Source organism: Enhydra lutris, unplaced genomic scaffold (genome assembly GCF_002288905.1).
Source record: "Enhydra lutris kenyoni isolate GAN:26980312 unplaced genomic scaffold, ASM228890v2 scaffoldscaffold62, whole genome shotgun sequence".
NCBI lineage: Eukaryota > Metazoa > Chordata > Mammalia > Carnivora > Mustelidae > Enhydra > Enhydra lutris.
In genome coordinates, this window is record NW_019154146.1 from 3475099 (window position 1) to 3499717 (window position 24619).

The 24619-nt window shown below is 48.7% G+C and overlaps 1 protein-coding gene across 1 annotated transcript in view; it reads left to right on the plus strand.

Moving 5' to 3' along the window:
* The window catches only part of LOC111158707 (phosphodiesterase 10A), a 570570-nt gene that overhangs the window by 256833 nt on the left and 289118 nt on the right, over positions 1-24619 (plus strand). The window lies entirely within an intron of this gene.

Genomic DNA, 24619 nt, shown 5'->3' on the forward strand with positions numbered 1-24619 from the left:
CTGCTGTATGCTGACCACCTGCCGAGGACACCAAGCGCCGGGAGCTTTCAAGGCAGTGCACCATGCCCCCCACCCCATCCCCACCTCCATCCAGAACCCTGGGGACAATGAAGGGGGAGCCCAAAAGGAACTGCGTGCAGGTGACAGACTCTGCTAAAGACAGTCACATGGGGACACCTTGGGGGCTCAGTCGGTGAAGCGTCTGCCTTCGGCTCAGGTCATGATCCCAGGGTTCTGAGACTGAGTCCCCCATCGGGCCGCTGGCTCAGCTGGTCACCTGCTTTTCCCTCTGTCCCTCCCCCTGCTTGTGCTCTTTCTCTCTCGGACAAACAAATAAATACAATCTTTAAAAAAAGAAAAAAAAAAAAAGACAGTCACACAGCCAGGAGGGGGCAAAGCCCATATTTAAAGCCAGCTCTGAGAGATTTTAGAGCTTAGATTAATCCTACATGAATTCTGCACATAAATTTTCTGTAATTCTACATTCATCCTGTACATATCCAGCATGAACACTGCCCTTAAGGGCTGTTGTTTGGTTTTTGTTTGTTTTTTTTTGTTGTTGTTGTTGGTTTGTTTAACACATCACTTAAATTTGTTTACGTTTAAAATCATATGATTTGAAATAAAAACAATATTAAAAAAGATATTTTGGAAAGTCTCACTCCTATCACTGCCACCTTCAGCATTCCGATCTATGCACACACATGTGCACAAGCACACCCGTGCATGTGCTCGCGCTCGCACTCATTCAGCTGTGCATTGTGCACACACACACTAACACAGAGTCGCACACAGCAAGGGAGAGAGAGAGCAAGCACCACTTCCATTCATTTCTTGGATAGCTTTACAGAGTTTCTTTATATAATAATGCAATGTGATTACATATTATTTTTTTCTCTTTTCTTACACAAAATGTAGCATTCCACATTCGCGGCTCTTCATCCTGCTTTCTTTAAATAACGATAGGTTCTGGAGAACTTTCTGGACTAGTAAATATTCCATTCCACGGGTTGGCTGCACCCACCTTATTAGACTGAGTCCACCACGTAGGAGCAAGTGAACCAGGGCCCACTGGCGCCACTGAGACGGCTCTGAGCCGGGCCTCCGGCCTCAGCTTCCAGCCCAGGGAAATGCCCAGGGCCGGCAACGGCATATATGCGGCTCCAGCAATCTCTCCAGGAAACCACTCAGACCTGGTCCAAATCAGAAAGGGTTGGGATGAACCCGGGGTGTGAGCACCACTAATATTAGCTCTAGCTAATTCTCCAGTTTGTGTTTTCTTTCCCTTAACTTCCTTTTTCTTTTTTCTTTTTTTTTTTTTTTAAGATTTCATTCATTCATTTGAGAGAGATAGAGCACAAGCAGGGGGAGGGACAGAGAGAGAAGCAGGCTCCCTGCTGAGCAGAGAGCCCGATGCGGGGCTCGATCCCAGGACCCTGGGATCATGACCTGAGCGAAGGCAGACACTTAACCCACTGAGCCACCTTTTCAAAGGCTCATAAAGCAATCTTTTTAGGTGTTTAAATTGCATCCCTGGAGGAAGACACACAAGCTAGACACCATTCCTTGAAGTCCTGCCCCTGTGAGATGTGTATGCGTACTCGGTGCCCATCCTATGTTTTCTGTGTCTCGGGTGAAGCTCAGCCTAGAGTGGCCGGTGTGGGGTCCACGGGCCCAGCCACGGCGGGGGTTTAGGGTGGGAGCAGTGGAGGCAGGCATCCCGGCTCACATCCCAGCTTTGCCACTCACCAGCGATGCCCATGGCCAGCTCCTTGCCTCTGCGCAGCTCCATTTTCTAGTCCCTACCTCTCGAGGATGTGGAACACTTAAATGAGCGAAGGTTTGGGAAACACTTCAGATCGTGTCTGGCAAAGACTAAGCAGCACGTAGTGTTTGTTGAAAACAGTAATAACTTTCTGGGAACTTATGGTCTGGATCTACGGCTGCACGCCTGGATTGTGGGGCACGTAACCACACTTCCCAGGAAGATCGTAGGTGGCGTCCACAGGAGCAACACGGAAAAGATCAAGCCTGATGCATGACGCAAATGTTAGTCTCTGCATTTTACTCTTACGGGAAGATCTGTGTTGAAGTCAGGCCTGGCCGTCACTGCCCACCTACTGACCGTCAGTGTTGAGAATCACACTTTGCTGATGGAAGCCATGGGAGAATCAACCTGATCAGGCAATACAGTGTTTCAAGTTCATCTCCTTGTATGGGATGACTGGCTAGAGCAGAAACCTTTTATCTCCTGAACATCTGGATTTTGCGATTCTTCTCGTATCAGAGTGAAATGCAAAGTCACGATCATTTATCTTTACAGAAGCACTCAGGGTCCCTCCGTTCGGAACTTTGATTCCATATGAAGGCGTCTTCCAGGTGTCGTGGATGCACAACTTCCACACTGAAAACATGCCTCCGGCACCCGGCACCCTGCTTCTGGGCCATGCTCAGGGAGCTGGGTGGGGCGGGGAGAGGCGCAGGAAAGCAACAGGATAGAAGGGAGTGTAGGTGGACATGGGGGCTGGGGGGCAGAAAGGCAGGGGGGCATTAGCCCTAGTCTGAGTTATTTTTGGTGTGCTAAAACTTTGAATAGGGAAAATTTTAAAAATTCAATTAAAAGAACCATTGTTTTAATTCTTGTGTTATTCATGTCCCTCTGCTTAACATCAAACTGTTTTACATTTCCCAAACCGTCCGGAGACATAACAGCCTGTAATGGAGGTTATTCCACAAATACACGCGTTTCGGTCAGAGCCGATGTCCGTGATGAACTGCCGAGATCCCGACCATTAAAACCGGCAAACGAGTCGATTACGTGCGGGCTTCTCTGTGGGCTCTCCTCCAGATTGCTAGCATCTACTGCACTCTCTAAGGGTTTTCTAAAAAGCACTTACCAAAAAATGAAAAAAAAAAAAAAAAAGAGCAAAGACAAATATAGTTGATGATTTGATTGAAAAAAACCTGCTATTTCTCTTCCCACCAGAGGATTTCAATATTACAGTCTTCTGTTCGAGAAGGTGCTATACTCTGCCTTCTTTTCTTGAAATGCTGAATGTTACCACTGCCAAGAACTCAGTTCTCAGCCTCATGTTCAAAGCAAAGCCGCTCAGCCTGACTCGGGCAAGGTGACCACGGGTCCTCCCTGAGCACCAGCCCAGGCCGCCTGCTCCTGAAGGCGAAGGGCCTCGAGCCGCAGATACGGCCGCCACGATGAGAAGCAGGGCATTGAGAGCAGCAGCCCCGGAAGGAGAGTCACGCTCACGGGGAAATCAAATAAGGAAGTATTTGTTCATCGGGCATGGGCCCAGCTGGCCGAGAGTGCAAACACAGAATTTCACAGGATCCCAGAGGACTTGCCCATGGAAGGATCAGGAAAGATGCCCGGCACTGATTCACACGTAAGTGCATTCATGGGTGTGCCCGACGCAGTGCTAAAGACACAGCTGGCCCGTCCGTGCGGTGTGAGCGTGTCCCTGCACATTCAGAGTGTGAGGAGGCAGCTCTGAATTCCGCTGCTGTCCTTTCCGACCAGTTCCCTGCGGAGCCGCCATTAAAACTGAAGACTGGCCGCCTCTCCGCCTGTTCACAGAAACAGTTAGGCTCATCGATCACGGGTCCTCCTTTTCTTATGATCCTCTTTTGTTTTTTTTCTTAATGGCTTTTGATACAGTAAATCAAGTAGATCATATTATAAATTCTGCTTTTACATTTTATATATCAAAACTGAAGAGTGTTCCCAAAGCACACTGTGCCCTTCAGGGGCTCTGCCCACGGAAGACGTCGGAGAAGCGTTCTGCTAGCTTCAGCATCGTCCAAGACTGAGTTACTTGGTGTCCGGCTGACGCTCTGCTTTCTCCCCACCTACCCAACCAGACCAGGCGTCCTGGGTGCATCCTTTGTCGGAGCTCACTCATTCAGAAGAGGCAGCTGCTCCCTGAATGGCTAGGCCTGGTGAGAGAACAGTAGCATGGCGGAGAAGCTTTTTGGGCACTAATGTAATACATTATCTCCACAGAAAAGGCAGAGGTTGTCTGTCTCTGACCAGCGCTGATGATCAGGCAGGCCCTTCTTATTTAATTTCCAACTCAGTTAACACTTGCATCTGAGTTTCTCCTGGTTAGCTTGGGAACGAGCAACTGAAACATAACCTTAGAAGAAGACAGTACGCACACTGTCATCTACCTCGAAGAAGGATCCTTTGACTCACCTGCAAGCGTAAGACACCATTTTGATCTGTTTTGTGGTACTGGTAGAATGTTCTCTTTTGGTGACATTTCCAAATTCTGAGTTAACAGGTGTCGGTGATTCAGTTGCTACAAGATTTAAACAGAAGCAGGATTGTTCACTCAAGGCTCTCATGGGCTGACGCTTCAGGCTTCCAGACAATTAAACCTTTGCTGAAAGGGAGATGGACGGTTTTGAGAGTCTCAAAGGTGTTTGTGGATTTCGAAGAGCAAAGTCGTAGGGTTACATAGGACACGGTCTTAACCTATTTCTGGTACTGGTCAGTGCCTTTAGTCAAAAAAATAATTTCAAAAATTGTGGATGCATTCTTTGGAGTAAACAAAGTTGTTCTGTTCCTAGATGGCCACAGATTCAACTTCAAGGAGGTCAGGTTAACGTCTGATTTCCACAGTCACTTCATTGATTCAGCCGGTCCCACTGTTATTCCAACCTGAAAGGAGGTTAAAATGATCGAAAGGTATATAGAACTTCCGATGTAATGCTAACATCAAATAAGTTCTGCCAAAAATCTAACCTCAGTGATTCATCATATTCGTTGACTCTGAATGTGGTCTCTGGAGACCATCATCACTACGATGCCCAGACATGGGTTCCTGAAGGTTCTTCTCACGCATCTGGAAAACTCAGTACAGTAACACAGGCACACCCGGAGTGAGCAAGGTGCACCTGATTTGGAAACAGTAGAGGGTGTTGCCGGGACATGCTGTAACTCAGTAACGGTGACAATGACTTGCCCAGGAGGTGGCTGCTTCAGCATTGAATCTAGGAGAAGTCGTTAATTCATTCACTTCTTCTTGGAGCAAATATTTATTGACTGTGTGGTGTGCGGCGGGTGTGGGGCCCATCCATGTTGCGGGTACCTGCTCTTGGAACAATTATTTATCGAACACCCACATGTACCGGGTGGCCTTGTGTTCACACAGCTGGGGCACAGCTGTGAGCAAACCTCCCAGCCCCAGGGGACCCTCATGAGAGGGACTCAGTAGAATTAAGAAAGCATGGAATGATCAGGAGACAAAGCGGGAGAGGGATGGGGAGTGTGGTGAGGGAGAGACTTGTCACTGTAAGTGTTGTGATCAGGGAAGGCCTCCTGGAGAAAGTGACCTTTGCGAACCATCTGAAGGAGGTGGAGAGCATGGATGTGTAGGCAAAGAGCATTCCAGATGGAGGGGACAGCAAGGGTGAGGGCCCAGAGCCTCTGCCTGGACTCCTGGCTTGAGAAGCAACAAGGAAGCCAGTGTGGCTGGAACAGAATGGACAAGGGGAGATGCATGGGGCGGAGGGGGTTTGTGGAAAGGAACAGAACATTTAAAGAGCAAAAAAAAGCTTGACAGTAGATGACGTTGAAGGACTCTGCTGTCAGTCCCCACTCCGTTCTGCCCCCACACAGCATCTTACTCCCTCAGACTCACCCGGCAGCCCAGGGTCCCTGCGAAGAGCGCGACGTGTTGGGTGTGTGAGGTCACATGATCAGGGAGGCCTGTGACCAACTGTGGAAGGTATACTATTTTAAAAATTATATTTAAAATGATGCTTAATCTCCAGCTATCTGGAATGCAAATCACCTCAAATTATTTAAGCAGGACCTCAAATTAAGCACAGCTCAGATGAACCCTTCTGTCTTGCACACGTCCAGAACACAGGTGGACAGATGTGACTGGACAGCTGGTTTACTGGGGTCTTTGGAGAGTTGTGAGTGGCATGCCTGCCCACGTTTCTGGTTGCTCTTGAACAGGTCCTTGTCTGACTTTCCCCCTGGATACCAGTTGATGGGGCTGTTTCCTAGAAGTCTGGGTGGGTGATGCTCACCCAAAGGTCTTCAGTGTGGCAAAAGTCACGTTCTTTTGGACCAGGCCGCATCCTTCCAGCTGCCGTTGGAGATCTGTGTCGGTGCTCTGACACTCAGTCCCTCAGGACCTCTCTCTGCGTCACTGTCTACAGCTTCCGTCTTCCTGCCCGCCCACCGGTCCGTCCGTCAACACCCGTTGTGTGAATACACCCGCTGGGTGGGAGCGGCTCTGCGCCATGTCAGACACGACGTCCAGGCAGACCTGGTCTCTGCCCTGTGTGTTCCTTTGGGTGGTGGGTGAGGGATGAAGGGTGAGGCTCAAACAGACAAGTAGGCAGACAGTTTTCACCCAAGTGCTACACCGCGGGAAAGGTAGGTGTCTGCGGGAACGCATGGGAGGCCCACCCGACCCAGGCCTGAAGTGTAGTTCCAGCTTTCTGGAAGCGAGGACACACCCACTGGCAGCCAGATTCCAGACCGAAGCTGTTGATCTTATTTCCAGGTGATGGTAAACACGATAGTTAGATAAATGTGGCTATTTTCATCGGCTGGTGGCAAATAAGCAAGTCAAACCCAGATCTAAGACAACTGAGAGCAGTTTCATCGCGACCACATGGGAAATAGATTTTCTGGAATTACACCCACTGTTCTCTGAGCTGTGAAACCCTCCTTTGATAATGAGAAATGATTTCAGAAAAATTGAACTCATTACCATTAATGTGAAAGGACAGAGGGTCATCAAGTTGCTTTCAGACGTCAGTGACCTTCTCTACGCTTCTCATCCCCGTTAGCAGCTCTGCTGGGGTAGAACGCTCAGCGGTGGCCACGGCCTTTGTGAGACTGACCCGTCCTTTCTACAGTCGTGACTGCAAAAGCCATGCCTTGTGTAAGGTGACACAGCCCAGAGCCTCCCTGGGTAAACACACGTGCATTTCTGAACACGTGCTCAGAGATGCCGGATCTCCGGATCTCAGAGATGCTGCATCCTGGATGCAACTCGTTCTTCTTAGAAGGTGGGAGATCTAGAACTATAAAATAACTAGAGACTTCCTTATAGTTTTAAGGAAATAATATCAGTGTCCCTGGGGAGTTTGTTAAAAATGCACATCCTCAGCCCCACCCCGGGTTAAATCAGAAACTTCAAGGTGTGGTGATCTGTTTTTCTGAGATCCTCCAGATGATGCTGAGCCACTGTTTAAGGGAACACACACACACACACACACACACAGAGATCTGTCCAGAGAAATCACTGATATTAGTATGGATGCCTAAAAAATATGATTTCGAAATTTTCTTTTAAAATTGTCTCTTTGTCTACATCCATATGGACCTAAGTGTTGGGAAACTGGCTTTGTGGTCCTTTGTATGTAGGAAATGTCTCTGTCCTCCATTCAGAAACTGATTTAATCACACAGACGCTGATTTAATCATCTGGACTCACGTAGACCTGTCCGAGGAGGTGCACTAGTGTCCCCGTGGTGCCCTGTCAATGCTGACGTTGTCACAGTAACAGCAGTTCGAAGGTGGTTGGCGCTCCCCTCATGTGGACGGTCCTGTATGTGTCCTGTGTGGGGCTTTCGTAGGCAAGGTACAAAGTAATCTGAGGGTCTTCAGAATTATAGGTTCCATGGTGTGCAAAGATATTAGCACCCTAAAAGATATAGGTCACCCTAAAAGATATAGGAGGAAATAGATGCTTTTAGGCACGAGGGAATGGGTATTTTTGGAAGGGAAGCATTTTGGGATATGTGTATTGCATAGTTGTAGAGCTTTCTCAGGGTTTCCATATTTTATCTAAAGATTGTCCACAGATTATGACTGAAGTTCAACATCAGTTTATGTAAGCAAGACTCCATTTTTCCTTTTTTTCTTATTGTTCTTGAATGGTATCTATCTCTAGGAAAGGCATCTCAAATTATAGCTGGAAGTTTGCCTTTGGAATGAGAGAGTATAATTTTTCATCTTTCTTGCTTGGTGGCGGCTGCTACAGCTGAACTGTGACCCCTTTGCTTTTTTGGCAGTAACTCACTTAAATTTTAGGACTTGCAAAATCTTATAGTAGGCATTAAATCTCACTTCACCGTGTTACTCCCAAAACCTTAGAGAAGAAATTTCATGATGGGCTTTTTTCATTTCTCCCAATTATATGTTATATTCCTTAAGAGAAAAACCAAATAACACAATCCATGATTGTTTTTGTTTACATCCCAGTACCCAATGGTATATATAACAATACCCAACAGTGCCCGGTATAGGTACCCCAAAGCACCCAACAGTACCCACCATGGGTACCAAGTAGTAGTCGATAGTATCCACAATGAGTATCCAATAGTACTCAATACCCAACAGCACCCAAACGGTACCTAGAGTACCTACCATGGTGCCCAACATTACCCATGGGGCCATCGACGGAGACTACTCTAGAGTGCCAGAAAGAAACCTTTCTCTCTGCACCCTGAACTGGACCCATGAAATCCCGTGGGTCTGTGCCCTGAAAGGAAAGTGACGGTGGGCATAATTACGTATGAGGCTGAGCCATGTAAAAATGCTGCTTCTGTAGGTCAAAAACAATTGAACACGGGCAATTCTGTTGGTCTAATGTCACTCCAAACATTTTCCCAAACTGTGAAATAGAATACCCTTAATCCTTAGGGAGACTAGGAAGGGTTTCCTGAGCGTTCAGTACTTGGACGGCTTTGGGAGCCCAGCCTTGGTCTATTCATGACATCTCTGGGGAATACTGGCGGGAGGAGGCCGGCTCTCAGCCCCACGAGGGTTGGTGGGGACAGAGAGCACAGAACCTGGACTTACCCGGCCCAAATAGCCTCTCCTGTCCGTAGCTTTCTCTAGGCTGTGTAGGAAGTCTGATGAAAGGTTCTCTACAACTTTTCTGAATCAACTTTGATGCCTTATTTTTTTTTTTTTCTGCCAATACCTATGGCATAAGGAATGTTAAGGGGACGCCTGGGTGGCTCAGTCGGTGAAATGTCTACCTTCGTCTCAGGTCATGAACCCAGAATCCTGGGATCCAGTCCCGCATCAGCTCCTTGTTCATCAGGGAGCCTGCGTCTCTTTCTGCCTGCCGCTCCCCCTGCTTGTGCTCGCTCGCACTCTCTCTCTCTCAGTCTCTTTGAGAAATAAGTAAATAGAATCTTTAAAAAAAAAAAGAAAAAGAACATTAAGGTTAGGATCAGATCATTTGGGCATAAACCAAGATTTATCTGCCTAAATTAGTTTTTAAATAGAGCTCAGTGTCTGCCCCTGTGCTAGCATCCCCTCACCTGGCACGCATCCAGGTGTACTCACCTGGTGAGGTTGTTGCAAGGGTAACCCGATATGGCCCAGGTGCCAGCCCCTCGCACTGGACACCCCAGAGGACTGTGGGCTCCTGTGGTGGGTGCTGCTGGGTGCTGCTGGGTATCACTACGTAGCCCTTGGGTCCTGGGCTGTAAACAAGCAGCCCCTCACGTTAGCCACATGGACACTTACCTGAGCTGACCACAGGCTGCATCCTTCCTGTGTCGTTCACACATAACACAGGATTGAATACCTTTAGGAAAATGCAGGCTCTCCTGGGCGCAATTTTTTTTTCCAGATAACCTCCCATTTTCTTTCATTTCCTAGTGCTCTCCTCAACATCAGAGAATCTAGAGAAGTCTGGCTGACTGCTTTAAACCTTTCTAGAAGAAAACAGAGCAGATCCTTGTGGATGACAGTTGATCTGGTGGCTGTTGCTAGGATAGATTTCCACCACGTGTTAAAAAGAATGTGCATGCTAATTTATCATTCAAAGGGATTTTTTCCCCCTCTTTTGGGAAGAGCTAATGCACAAAACCTGTTAGTACAAAGACAGAATGAGAGAGAGAAGCGGGTGTGGGTGGAGGAGGGTTGTGATGTGGCGCTGGGAGAGGGTTTCAGATGGAGGCTGCAGCCTGGCGGGCGGGGCCTGGGGCGGCTCAGAGCTCCAGGAGCAAGAGCCCCTGCTTCCGAGAGCCAAGGCGGGGTTGGGGGGGTGGCAATTACGAATAACTTTATTCTGGAATCCAAATGAAATGGTGATGAGAATCGAGCTTTCACACTTCTGATTTAAATTTTTTTAAATCCCTCCCAAGGTTATTGCTTCTTAAGAGATAAACGCGAATCCCTCCCCCACCCCCGGAAACACAGAAGAGAAAGGTCTGAATGCAAAGGTGTGGGAAGGGACTGTAGGCAAGAGCACTGGTCAGGTTCTGCAGGGCCGCAGAGCCAAAGAGGAGGCAGAGAGAGGTAGAGACAGAGGCTCCAATCTGCTGATTTAAACATGAATCTTTTCCATCCAGACTAGGGACTGACCAGTCACATGGGCGCGGCGGCCAGACTGCCACACAGAATGAACCATCACAGAAATGAAGAAGGAGGATACTTTAGGGAAGATTCTGTAGTTTTTCTTTGAGAATAGTTATGAGAATAATTCCATTTTGGGGGACGTGTTAGCGCCCGACCTGCCAAAGGAGGTGGCGCTGACGTGTCCTAGTCCCCTCCAGCGCTCCCTGAAGGTCTTCACCTCCAGGCCCCCCAGACGCTCCACCCCGACACCCAGGAAGGGAGGCACAAACGTGGCTCCTGACTTTGTGGGATCTCATAACACCCCAGCCTTCATTCTGGAGCCATTCAGGAAAAACACATAAACGTACAATGTAGATGATTTATTTTGTTTTATTTTATTTTAAGATTTTATTTATTTATTTGACACAGAGAGAGAGAGCACAAGCAGGGGAGCAACAGGCAGAGGGAGACGCAGACACCCCTGCTCCACAGGGAGCCCGATTCAGGACTTGATCCCAGGACCCCGGGATCATAACCTGAGCTGAAGACAGATGCTTAATCGACTGAGCCTCCCAGGTGTCCCTATTTTATTTTCATGTTTTAAGATTTATTTGATTGAGAGACACAGAGAGAGAAAGAGAATGGGGCGGGGAGAGGAAGAGAGATAACCCCAAGCAGGTTTTGCTCAGAACATGGAGCCCGACATGGGGCTCGAGCCCACGACCGTGAGATCATGACCAGAGCAGAAACCAAGAGTCGGTCACTCAACGGACAGCCACCCAGGTGTCCCTAGATGATTTTTTTTTTTTTAACTAAAGTCAGATCCTGTGAGTCCACCAACGTTTCCCCATTTCATGAAGAAAGGAAACCAAGGCCGTGGGCCAAACAGCTCGCACGAGCTAGTCTCCTTACCTGCCTGACTCGGGGCCACTCCCAACCTCTCCCTTCTCATCGGCTCCAGGCCCCCTGGTCCTTGATCTTCCTTGGGAAGCCTCACATGCCCCCTCATGTGCCTTCACACAGGCTGTCCCTTCTGCTGGAGCCCCCTTCCCTCTCCACCCCCCACCCCCACAGGCTCACACTCACCTGCCAGCTTGTCCGTGAGCCCCGCCCAGCCACGCTGCCGACCCACTGTTCTCTGCCGCCTGTCCAGGCACTTAGCACATCCACCACCTTCCATCACCGAACACACGAGTGATGCCCTCTCCGCCTGCGTGGGTCGGCGGGCCACTGCGCCTGAGTCCTCCCGCAGCCTGCTGGGTTTTCCTCACAGGCCTGACTGAGGTAAATCAGGGAAGAGAAGGGATTCCTTTTCAGTTTGCCAGTTTCCTCTGGGGGCGTCCACACGTGTGGGCACCCCTGAGAGTTTTGCACATCTGATTTAAAATTATCTTGTTTTGACTAAACATAGAATGCAGATCATCCAAGAAAAAGTTGAATTAAATATTTGAAAGGCTTCTTTTCTTTTTACAGCATATAGCATCTACTTAGAGAATAACATACTTTACTCTTATCAGATAAAAATAAGCCCTTGTTTGAGACCCACACGTGCATACAGGCGTGCATATGGGAGTGTGAATGGCTTGCCAGTGTGCGGTTGTGTTTTACTTCTACTTTCTGAGGGTGAAATGGGAAGGTTGAGAGTTTACAAAAACAAGCAAACAAAGCAGACACTTAAATGTCAGGCTCTTACAAGCGTGTAAAGAGCTGCTTCTTGGCAGAAGAGCAAAAATTTAGCCATATTTTAAGGGCAGACACAGGAATAGAGAAAACCATTGATGTTCTAAAACCAAATTATTTGGGGCACGCCTCGGTGGTCAGTAGATTAAAGGTCTGACTCCAGTTTAGGTTATGATCATGGGACCCCGGGACCCTGAGATCAAGCCCCATGGGGAGTGGAGTTCCCTGCTCAGTGGGGTTCCCTGCTCAGTGGGGCTCCCTGCTCAGTGGGGAGCCTACTTCTTCCTCTCCTTGCTCTGTCTGTCTCTCTCTCAAACACGTAAAATCTTTAAAAAAAATTTTTTTTGATGTCTTCACTGTATTCTCATCATTGAGGTGACTCATTCTAAAAGCTCAACCTTAACAGTTTTTATCCTTTTTCCTAAAAGGGAAGATCCTGGTGGTGGCGGGTTGGGGCATGCCATGGGCATCAGGATAGAGGAGGAGGACCTCCCGGAGGAGAGCGACGTCTACAAGTGATCGAGGAAGAGGCAGTCAGGATGGAGCCGGCTTTTTGTAGCTTTGAGAATCGGGATGGGAGACACCCACAAAACACATGAAAAACCGCCAGCTGAACGTTAGTGTCCCATTGTTCACAACTGGGAGGCTACGCTCTGCTCTGTGGTCTTGTTTGGAAGAGTAACCTCTTGGATGCTTTGACTGCTAGTGGCATCTTCCCTTTGGTGACAGGGCGGCTTTACTTTGGCCTCAAGAACCATCAGTTAGGCTAAGAGCTCATCAGCCAAAACACGGAGCCCTGTTAGTCGTCCATCAGACATCCCCTAACACAAATTGCAAGTCCCAGTCACAGGGCGCTGGCTCTGGGCCAGACATTGGTCGAGTGGTTTCCATGCATTTTCTCTCTGAATCCGTACATGTCTAAAGTGACTTGCCTGGGGTCTCTGAGGGTGTGGCCGATCTAGGACTCAAAACCAAGGGACCAATTTCTTTCCCAAGTAATGTTTCAAACTGTCGAGTGCTGACAACACGCCAGGCCCCATTCTAGGCGTGTTTATACAAAGAAACTTCTTTCATTCTCGTGGCAACACTAGGAGATGGGTATTGTCCCTGTTCCCACTTTAAAGCTGGAAAATGAAGCCCAGAGGAGTTCTGTGTGTTCTGCAGAGACACTGAGCTGGAAGGAGGTAAAAATAAGAGGTGAACCTGGGCAGTGCCTCCCGAGGAAAGACCCAAGGCGCCTTCTGCGTGAGTCTGCCACCCTCAAATGGACACAAAGAACACTTGAATAAAGTCTAAAAATAGAGGTTTACAGGCCATACTCTTCAACAATAATCCAAAATGAAATAAAACAAAATCATAATGTAGCTGAAAATACTCTTTACTATGTGGAAATTAATAATCAGGCTTCTGTGTCATGTGTGCATCAATTAAAACTGAAATTAAGAACCATCCAGAAACACATGAAAGGGGGAATATTTTAAGTTGAAGACTATGGGATCTTCAAACGTTCAAGTCAGGGAAAATGTGTGAACAGAAATGCCTTTGAGATGAAAGAAGAAAGGCTAGAAATGAAGGAACCAAGTACACATCATAAATAATTAGGAAACAAACAAAAGATGAAAAGTGCAAAAAGAGAATCGTAAACAACTGAAACTGATACATAAAATAAGAGAATCTGAAGGCAAATCTGTGAAACCAGGTAGTGGAGGCCTGAGCTGTGGGTGGAGGTTCCCAGGGTGTGTCTGGCCACCCCGGAGCAGGCACTCCTACCGTCTGGGGACCCAGCTTTTAACCCTCATCTTTCCAAAGCCAACGAGAAGCTACATTGATCAAATACATACATCAGTATGGACAGTTAGGTAAATAATATTCAATGCTACGTTTTTCTTATTTTGGGGATAGAACGTTCTCATCAAGGTGGAGTTACAGACCCTGACATGTGGTGCTGACTTTTGTCTGTCCGCTTCAGCGTAAGTGGGCGGGCGGAGTTTGCACACTCAGCAAGTGGGTGGGTACAACTGGCACACTCAGCAAGTGGGCAGGTGGAGTTTGCACACTCAGCGAGGGGGCGGGCGGAGTTTGCACACTCACACAGAACTCGGGGATGCTCACTTGTCCTGGCCAGTGCCCTTTTCTGCTCCTTCAATCTTGTCTATCTGTTGAAGAGCTCAAATTTTCACTAATTATATTTTCTTCAGAGCTATGCGGTACCTAGTGACTGCTTCGTCAACAAATAACGATGATTCCATCCCCTTTAAATTGCCAACCCTTCTGAACTCCTGTTTCGCCAGGGATACAGCCCACCGCTTCTGGAAGCAGGCTTCCGCGATGGCAACATAACTGCCTCCATTTAGTGCGGGCTCTTGTTTAAAGCCGTTCACAAGAGTTTTGGACTCTTCCGTTGTTACCAAACTTTCAATTTGTATTTGTGACTGTGATTCTACACTTTCACTCTACCCTGAAGGTTAACCCCCACCAGCGAGAGTCCACAAACCGTTCCCCCGTCCTGTCTGCACTACCACATTAATGCTATCACAGTGCCAAAGAATTGTCACTGTAATTTTTCCACCCTGCAGTGTCTTCACATAAAATGTGAATTTTAAAGCCAAATAAGAGATGTGAAAAATTCTTTTAAAAATTCACTAATTGTATTTTCTTCAGAGTGACACGGTGCTCGGAGACTCTTGTCTTCTGGGAGGGCTCAGGTAGAAATGACAGTTGTGGGACACGTTAACAGGTTAGTTTTAGGATCGATTGCTAGGAGGAGGGTGGGCCCACTGACGTCACCTTATTTCAATCCATCGTAAAGGGTGGGGGATGTACTTTTTTATATGCAATAAGAATTCACATCTGCAGAGGGCTGCAGCGATTTGCCAGTTCGATCAGAGTTGGTCGAGCTGGAGGCGCTGCTCTATACCACGGACCAGTTTCGCATCCCTTGATGCAGTCAGTGAGTTTTCTGATAGACTTTGTGGAAATCTTTTTTTTAACTCGAATCCATTTCTAAATGCACGATTCAAAGGGATATTTTAGTGATCTCCTTTATTAATCTCCCTTTTGAAAACATATTTGTACTAGACTCGTTGAAATCAGAGTTCAAACAATAAAACCAGACTTCACCTGTATTTCATAGCTGCTTAAGAAATAGAATTTGGCAGAAAACAGATGGATGGGCTTTCATAGTATATATACTAACCCAGCTATAAACTAGAGTGAGTTAATGTGCAGGCTTGCTTTTATATGGGAAGAGGATTTTTATTGAGCCCTGTTTCAAATCATGTCACTTTAATAAGCAGAAATCTGGAAACATGGAATATTAGCATCTTGCCTTAGACAATAAAGCACACAGTATATAACTGAAGGGGACACAGGAGCTCTAATTTGCCTGCTGTAGCTGCTTTTCATCAGGTTTATGCCACGTGTGCAAAATCTACAAAATGGGCCTAAATCCTCGTCATAAAAGGTACCTCTGAGGGCTGTTATGGGAGGAAATTAATGGAGTCTTCGGAGCACAGTCATGATGAACACATGCATAGAGAGATACCCAAAATAGCCAAGGTGAAGGTGGCAGAAAGAGCAATTTATTTCCTCCTCCGGAGTTGACTTAGCTCCCAAGTGGCTGTGTAATGGCTTGTGCGCTCAGTGCTCGAGGCTAAGTGGCCAGATTACCTGGGCTGTATTTATGCTCATCAGGGGTTGGAGGACTCTGTGATCACTTGTGGGCTACTGTGTTCAGTGCATCCAAAAAACCAGAATTACCAAGTTTACGAGTCCGGGGGGGTGGGTGTTGGGGAGAGGATTAGGACAATTTAATCAAGGTCGTTAAAAACAGAAGAGTGTTTCCCTCTTGCCTGTCCCTGGATGACATTCACAAAAGCAAGTAGACTCTGGGAATTTATCCCAAGGATCCTTTACTCTTCGTTCTTCCAAAATAGTGAACTTCTTGCCCAGAAAGTGTGAGTTCTCGTTGACACATGGAAATGGATGAAATTCATCCCTCCCCAGTGCAGCCTGTTCTTAAAGGCGAATCAGATAACTAGGCCACGGGTACCTACAGCAACATTCCTTCGGGGGCCAGGAGCTCACGAGAAGGCAGTGGGATGTGATCAATAACCCCTTGCGGCCACGGCCGTACGATACCGTAATAGATGCCATGATAACACGATCACACAGTCCACTCTCCTCCTATGTTCAGACTCTATTGTAATCCATCTAAAGGGCCCCCATGTCACCGTCACTTGTCATTCTGTTTGAACACACGTATTCCCAATTCTTGCTCCTTACCTGAAGCGCGTGTGATGCTGGCCTTTGGGGCTGTTCTGAGGTCCCAGGGAAGAATCAGCCTTCTCTGCTGCCTCTAACCTGAGCAGCTTCGCATAAACAAGCCCCTGCCTCTGGGTGACTCGAGCAACGAGGTAAAGAACTTCATAGGAACTACTCACACTTAAATTCAGGTGATTATGTCAGGATCTGTCAACTCTATGAGATTATCCCATAAAACCACAGTCATCTGTAACTTGGTTTTAATTGTTCAATCCCATTTTTAAAATTTTTAACCAATGGGGAGAATCTTTCAGAATTCCCATGTTAATGTTTCTAAACTTTTCCCTTCTGTATCTCACTCAACTGCATTTTCTGTTGGCCATTTTAGGACAATGGTTCAGGGTGTGTCCATATGTACAGCACAAGACACACAGCCTCAGATCAGGACACGCACTGTGGGACCAGAGGCCCTCCCTCAGACCCTTTGGAAGGACAGGATGGTCACAGTCTGCAGAGAACTCGCGAATAACTTGTCCATCTGCAGCTTTTTCTCTCTGAGTCCACACAAGCGACCCAACCATCCATGTGTGGCAGGATTACTTTCCCTGGCCCCCTGCCAGGTGGCCCACTTGAGCAAATGCGGCCTCTAGATGCTCCCTTCCCACTCTGTTCAACCACAAGCATCCAGACTCGGGCTTGGCCAGCTGAGTTCTTTCACAAATAACCAACAAACTCTCTAATGCTACTTACCCTTGCTGTGTTCTTCTGCGAAGTTGGCATTTGCCTGCTTTGCCATGGTCCTGTCCCTCCACCCGAGGCTGTCCGGGCACAGCAGACGATCATCTCAGAAGTAGAATGTAAAATGGAGAACTGTGGTGGATATTTCACATCAGGAGGATTTATGTTTGGCCTTTTGGTGTATTTTTTCAACCTGGGTTGATATGCTAAGTCATTGAGTTTTCTATTACAGATAGCCATGATGATGAGCTATTGGAGAGGGGTAAATGTCCTAATGTAGGATTGTTCTGAACATCCGTAGTCATAATGCAGGATAATATGCCAAAGGAGCAAGAATCCTGGTAGAGATTTCTGGAACTGTCCGGTGGGAATTTCTACCAGAATGCAGTGCTAGAGGGGAGAAGAAGGCGGTAAACTTTCATGCACAGCCCTGGGTTGCAGTCAGCTGATGGGAGACAGCTTCAAATTCAGGCCACCTCGGGCGTGGCTTGGCCCTCTGCTCATTGGCCATTGTGTTTGAAACAGTGAAGCCCTGTCAGATGACTGCTTCGTGTTGGGGGCCGCTGCGGGAGAGGACACCCCCCTCTTTTGACTGTACCTTTGTTGTTGACTACAATATTAATCAGTGTGACACACGAACACGAAGTTATTAATCCCCAATTTCAGAACCAAAGGAAATGAATGTGTCCAAAGATGCGGAAGACGCATTTTCTCACCTTCTTTCCTCAGCTTCCCATCTGATGGATGCCGGCAGATTGCTCTGGCTCCCCGTCAAGTCATGTAGGTAAGACATGCAGCTGAAAACCAACGCTGCTTGTCTTCTGGCTTCTGAGGTTATTTTTATTTTTTTCACAAGGGTCCATTTCAAAAGATCTACTAGATGGAGTTCTAGGTGCAGCTCCCATGTGAAATGATGCTTTTATAGATACTGGACATGCATGACCAGCAAGATGGGCTGACTGTGTAGACAAGGGCCTTTGTCAACCCAAATCCTTGGAAGGGTGGCCTGGGAACCGTGTGTCTAACATCATCGTGTAATGAAGCAGCCTGAGGCGCTGGACCACTGCGTGAAACTCTCTCCTTCTCCTTCTCCTTGAGCATTTACTAAGAGAAGCTCAGGGAGAAACTGGTTTTTATAAGTCAAGGCCTGACGTCAGAACAGTTCACCCATGTGAATGAACTTGGCCTCCCGTGCATGCCCTTAAAAGCCCTTCCAGTCCTGGTCTAGACTGGAACATAACTCGGAGTGGCCTTCTGTGCCCCAGGCCATGCCTGGCTTCTTTTATTAATTAATCAATTAATTAATTAAATTTTAATTAATTAATTTTTTGAGGTGAATGGAAAGGAAGACATTCTCTGGAGTCAATGAGCCATTGTGGTCCTCATTTTTGAGACAAATCTGTAAGAGCCAATGATTTTTCTCTCTCTCATCATTGCATCAGACTCCTGAATAAATATCAAGGCTCCTTGTAAAAATGTGGGTAATAAAATAAAGCAATGTTTACAAGAAAAGGATTCCTGAGCCATAGATGACGATGTGCTTCTTTTGAACAAACTTGACAAGCCACACAATAATTTGTGTTGGCACTAAGGGACTCATCATGGTGGGACAGACTCAGTAGGAATTTGGGGGACCTTTCATGAAACTCCATGCTCATTTGTACCTAAGGGGTTCCTATACTTCCTAGACCATACCATCTGGAGGAACTTAAGCCGGTCCCTGGTATACCCTTTTTATCCTGAATGCCTCCTTAGTCACTTTCTACTTAAATGCTCTAATTGGGCTGTGGGTCTCTTAAAGTATTTCTTTCTTTTAGGATATATATAATATATATACACACACATATGTATGTATACATGTAATTAATTCTCTCAGACTGTTTCTATTGGACTCTTAAAACACAGTCTCAAATATAATTGATTATCTCTGCCCTATAAACGTTTGGTAAGAGTGCTGATTATTTAAACAACACTGGGTATTATTTCAACACAACACGGTTATACTCTGATTTGTATGTTTTTGAGAAATGAAAGGCATTTCAATATTCTACGAATCACAGTGGGTCTCTAAAGTGATTTGCTGTTTTTGTAATGACAGCATCTTCAGAATCCAGTTCTGAGTCGTAACACGACAGTGTTATATAAGAATTAACGCTCATGTGCTTATCTTAAGAACTTAATATTGATTATGTAACCACAGCGGTACTTTCTAACACCAGTATCCTCAAGGCTAGTTGTTTATTAGACATTAAACCGAGCTTCTTTTTAGGAGGGAATTAAATGTTTTGCTTTCAATTAATGAAAATTCCCGCTTGAATCTTATTATTTATCTAGCAGCACACTGACTCCCCTTTTCAGAAGGTGTGGGTACTTAAGAAGACTTATTTGGAATATTAATGTTTTAATAATCTGCCTATTATCAGAAATGTTCTCATTGAAAATTAAACACTATTTTGATCTTTTTGAATGAAAAATAATATACTGATTTTTGTTTTACAGCATAAAGCAATAAAAAAGCATAGTTTTATAGTTAATTGATTTGAAGTCATAAAAATAATATAGTCTGAAGATCTAGGAATATTAAGGGTAGCTGAAGAAATTGAGTTTTTTTAAATCATATTAATCTTTTTCAAGACTGTGCCATATAGCATATTGACTTTATAATAATGTTTTCGTACTAAATTTTAACGACCTTTGTTTTTTAGGCTTGACTACAACAATACTGTAGGAATGAATGCGTCCCTCATTTTAGTCAATATTTATTGACATCAACACAAATAGAAATTTGTAAGCAGTGGGCATGCAGGCGACAGGTAGGGAAGCAGTTATCGAATGCCTAGTGTATGCTGGCCTTCATTAAAGATTTTAAGTGGTAAGAGTAACAGGACCTGATACCAAGCTGTTTAAAGTGGAGCTGTCAACACAAACTATACCTGCATTCCGTTTCTCCAGAGATTTGATACAAACTATCTACATGTGCAGGTTAAAGCGCATCAGTTTCAGGAGGCTAAACACCAAGGCTGTGGTGGCAGCGGGGGGAGAACTGAAGGAGGCTTCCTGGAAAGACAAACTCAGAGCCAGGAGGGAGGGATTTGGGGGCTTAGGATGCTGTGAGTCAGTGCTCAACCCCTGAGTCCATTTTCAGCATGCCAGGTAATCACTCATAAATTATTTCATTAGAATGCAGAGGGTCTCTGTGATACGATATCTCACACTTGAGTGACGTATAAATTGATAATTTACTAGCAATCAACTGAAAACCGGCATGCAAAATGCTCAGATTTCTATGAAGCTTGGGAGCAAGACCCACTTGCTTATGAATTATTTTGCTCAGATAACTGCGGATTTCTGTAAGTCAGAAAATTCAAAACCAAGGGAGGACAATGTGTCTCTTTAATAGACTTTACCTGTATAAGTAGATGAGTTTAACATTTAATCAACCCTTGTTTCCTATCTTTATGAAGAAAGGTTACTAGTATTCGAAAGGAGAAAACAGCTTATCAATAAAATCAGTTAAGACACAGGCCTGCATGTTGGCCAAAATTATATAAAATTTAACCATACTTATTGTAAACTTAACTTTGGGCTATTAAAAGGGGTGGACGTTTAAAGTATTACAAAGAAATTTCATAAATGTATGAGGAAATCATTTAAAAATCACCTGAGACTCTACCTTGACCCATGTTTTCAAATGCTTTTAAGAACAAATAATTCAGATGAGAGTAGAATCAGGCAGTGCTGAAGCACACGTTTTCATCACCCAGATAAACCTTCCTGATCATTTTTTGGGGGGAGGCAGAGACAAATGCTTTTATGAGTAACTTTGATCATCATCATTGGCAGCTTTGCTAGTGTTCACCGGCCTCTTAACATGATTTTAGTTTTTGTTCTTTCCAGCAGGTGGGCATTTTTTTCAGTGGAGACCGAGGAAAATCGTTTATTTCACAAAGAGCACTGCAATGGTGTCAGTTCCTGCGGGCTCATCCCTTGCTCCTGGAGTTACAACTAACGCTTGCAGCTGTGTGTAAACTCTGCCGCGGTCTGATAACCTGACGCGTAGCTACGGGGCAAACTTTATGGGCGCGACCAGAAAGCCATGCTTACTGAATTATGGGCCAATGTGTTTATTCATAAAAGGTTTGGAGTAACAAACGTTTAGTGACAATCTTCCCCTCTCGTGATATGTCATTAGAGAAGCTCAAAGGGAAGGAAAAGAAGCCACAAGAGGCACATCCTGCCGGTGTTGCAACATCTGAACACAGGGGTGAGTGACGGAGCCTCTACAACCCTGTGTTTGTAATTTAAATCTTTGACTAAACAGTATTTCATCCAGAAAGGAAAAGTGGCCGGGAGCCTACTACACTGATGTTAGCAGAGCTGAACTCCGGGAGTCCCTGAACCAATGTAATCGATAATCAGTAAACACCTCCGCGACGTGCTCCTTTTCCGTTGTCATGCTTTGTCGTTTTTAATTTGTCCAGGGAACCTGTGCCTTCCAGCCAGCGTTTGAAGAAAAGAAGGACGAAAAACTAGAAAGAAGTTTTATTCCAGAAAAGAGTTAGAATCTAAAGTTTGCCTCTGATATAACCAAGACTCAGAGAACAAATGTTTGACGGTTCCCGCGCCGCTCTCCGCGCGTATACGGAGACTTACATTCGAATTGCATGTACATTTTCTTGTAACCGGAAAGCCACTTTAATCTTTCCAAAAGGCAACAAAGGAAACGTAAACGACAAGGAGAAGCCTTTTGCGTGTGAAGGAATGAACCGCAAGTTCTCCGAGGAGAAGCATGTGCTCTCCAGCCCCTGGGCAGCCCCCCTTACCCCCAGACCCTCCCCGCGCCGCCAGGTCCGCAGCCCGCAGCCGGGGCAAACTCCCGACGCCCGGAGAGGTACCCAAGATCTAGTCTGCGCCTCTCAGGCGCATCGCCCGGGAGGCTGACTGATCGTTCTAGTTTCTCCTTCGTCGAAAAACTGCAAAGGCAACAGCAAAATACCCACTTTGTAAGGTAAGGGTCACCAGAATCTTTTTCCTGTTTCGCAAATTTAGGGATTACGACCTAGTGACAGCCAGGGCTGGCGCCCGTTACACGCGACGCTCGGAGTGCGCTCCGCAATTGCAGAAACGCCTTCAGCCTTTACTGGGAGAAGGGGAGTCGCACCAAGTCCCAGGCTCCCCACTTGCCCAGTTTGGTGCAGATACAAATGTGCTCTTCTCCACTATAGACTGTTTAGACGGGAGTGGGGAAAAACAGAGACTAGGGGAGAATCTGGAGCACACTTCAAAATAAAAACACTTGAGAACTGGACGGACCGCCTTGGAAAAAGAGAATTGGCCCCGGGGCCGGGCTCACCCCTGGCCTCCGACCCTGTGTCAGCCAAGTGGCTGCACCGCCGCGCGTGCCTCGCGCCCAGGTCGCCGCCTTGCCCTTTGTGGAAGCTGGCCTTCGGTGCGCGTGCTCCAGTCCTGGGAAGGTGACCGAGTCGAGGGGGTCTGGACAGCTCGTCCCACCGCGCGGACCCCGAGTGCGGTGAGGACCCCGCGCAGCCCGCCGGCTGGGACGCAAGCATCCGCGCATCTGTGCGCTCTGGCTCTTCAACTTCCCAAACTTCGAGCGGCTCCGTGTTCCGAGCGCCCATTGGGCGGCACATTTCCCTTCAGTTCAGTAGCAACTGTTTGGAATCGGGGCTGGGAAGGAGGGGGGCATGGAAGCGGAGGCTGTTGTCCCCAAAAGCCTCAGGTGAAGAGGTGGTACTTAGGACTTTGGGGGGATGATCTCGCAGTTTTTCTTTTTTGAGCCATAGTTGGCTTTTCCATTCTTACCGGGGCAAACTGGGCGGCGCGCACGAAGTTCGTTTTAAAGTGTGTTTTGCAAAGGGAGTCCTGGGGGATGAAAAGGCTTTCTTAGTTTATTGGAAACACTGTGCGTCGATTTAAACTCCAACCAAACGTACGAGTTTGAACTCCTCTCCCGGGAGCTCCGAGCATAGCTCGGTTGGAGCTGCTGCCCAGCCACCGGGAGGGTTCCCTGGCTCGGGCAAGGGACAGGCCGACGTGGCTAGCCCAGCACCGCACAGCTGGAGCAGCTGCTGGGCGGCGAATTTAGAATCCGGAACACCAGACCCAGATGTGGCGACGCCCCGCAGAGACGCAGGAGCTCCCCTGCCCCCCACCCCATCCCGGTGGCTCGGGCGCCCAGCGTCCACAGAGGGCCGCGGGGTGCGGGGGCCTGGCGCCCGGGGGCCGGGAAGCGGCGGGGCGCGCTACGTGGGGGAGGGCGGCGGCGGCGGCGTGGGGAGCGCCCGCTCCGCCAGTGGGCGTCTTCTGCAGCCGCCGCCGCCACCTCCTCCACGGGCAGCGACACTGCGGCGCTTTTCTCCGCTGCTTTCGAACAGTCGCCGAGGCTCAGCCGCCGGAGCGCGCACAAACCACGCCACGCTCGCCGGCAGCGTCTCCGCAGCCCCTCGCCCGGGCCGGCAGCACGCCGATTGTGCGCGCCAGCCGGCAGACAGGCGCCGCCGCGGGGGACTCGCGCCCGGCCCCAGGTCCTCCCGCACCCAGAGCGGGACGCGATGTGAAGACTGGGCCGGGAGGGGCGCGGAGGACCGGAGAGGAGGACCAGAGCGGCGCTCGGGCAGACCGGCCGCGGGAGGCAGGTCCTGCGGGGGCGGAGCCCGCCGAGTCCCGGCCCGCGGCGCGCCCCTCCCGCCGGCGGCCTGCCCCGCCGCGGCCCGGGGAGGAGGGCCATGGCCAGCCCCGTAGAGCCGCTCGCTCCCCGCCCCCACGCCCCCCTGCCAGCGGCCGGGGACAAGCCCGGATCCGGCCCCGGCAAACTCCGCCCGGAGCCCTGGCGCGGCGTTGCCGGCGGGGGGAGCGCGGTGGGCCCGGGTCGGGCCCCGGAGCCGCCCGGCGGAGGCCGGGCCGAGCGCGCCGCGCCCCCGCGCCCGCCCCCCTCCTCCGCAGGCCGCGCCAGCCCCGCAGGGGGCCCGGGCGCCCTGTGTTCGCGCGGCAGCGGCGGCTGGGGCTCTGCCCGCGCTCCCTTCGCGCTCGCCCTCTCCTCCCCTGTCCCCTCCTCCTCTCCATCTTCCTTTTACTTCTGGCCGCCGCCCCCCCCGCCCCCTCCTTCTCTTCTCCCCTCCTCGTCTGCCTTTCACCTCCCCGTGCGTCTCCCAGGAAGGGAGGGCGCAGCGGCGGCGGCGGCGGCTCGAGGAGGAGGAGGCGGCGGCGATGCTGGCGGCGGCGGCGGAGGAGGAGGAGGACAAGAGGCAGCTCCCTTGAGCGTCCCTCCCAGCAGTAGTCCCCGCGGCGGCGGTGGCAGCGGCGGCGGGCGGCGGCGGCGGCTCTTCCTCTGCTCCGCGCTCCAGGGTTTGCTGCTCCCAGCACGCGCCGGGCTCCGGCTCCCGCTCGGCCCGGCCGCCCGCCGCGCGGGCTCCCCCGGCTTCCCGGGTGCCGGCGGGGGCTGCCCCGGCCCCAGCCCAGGCGGCGGCGGCCGAACTCCGCGGCGGCCCGGAGGCGCCGGCTTCGCCCTAGCCGCCGCGTCCCCCCTGCTCTTCGGCTCCGACATGGAAGATGGACCTTCTAATAACGCGAGCTGCT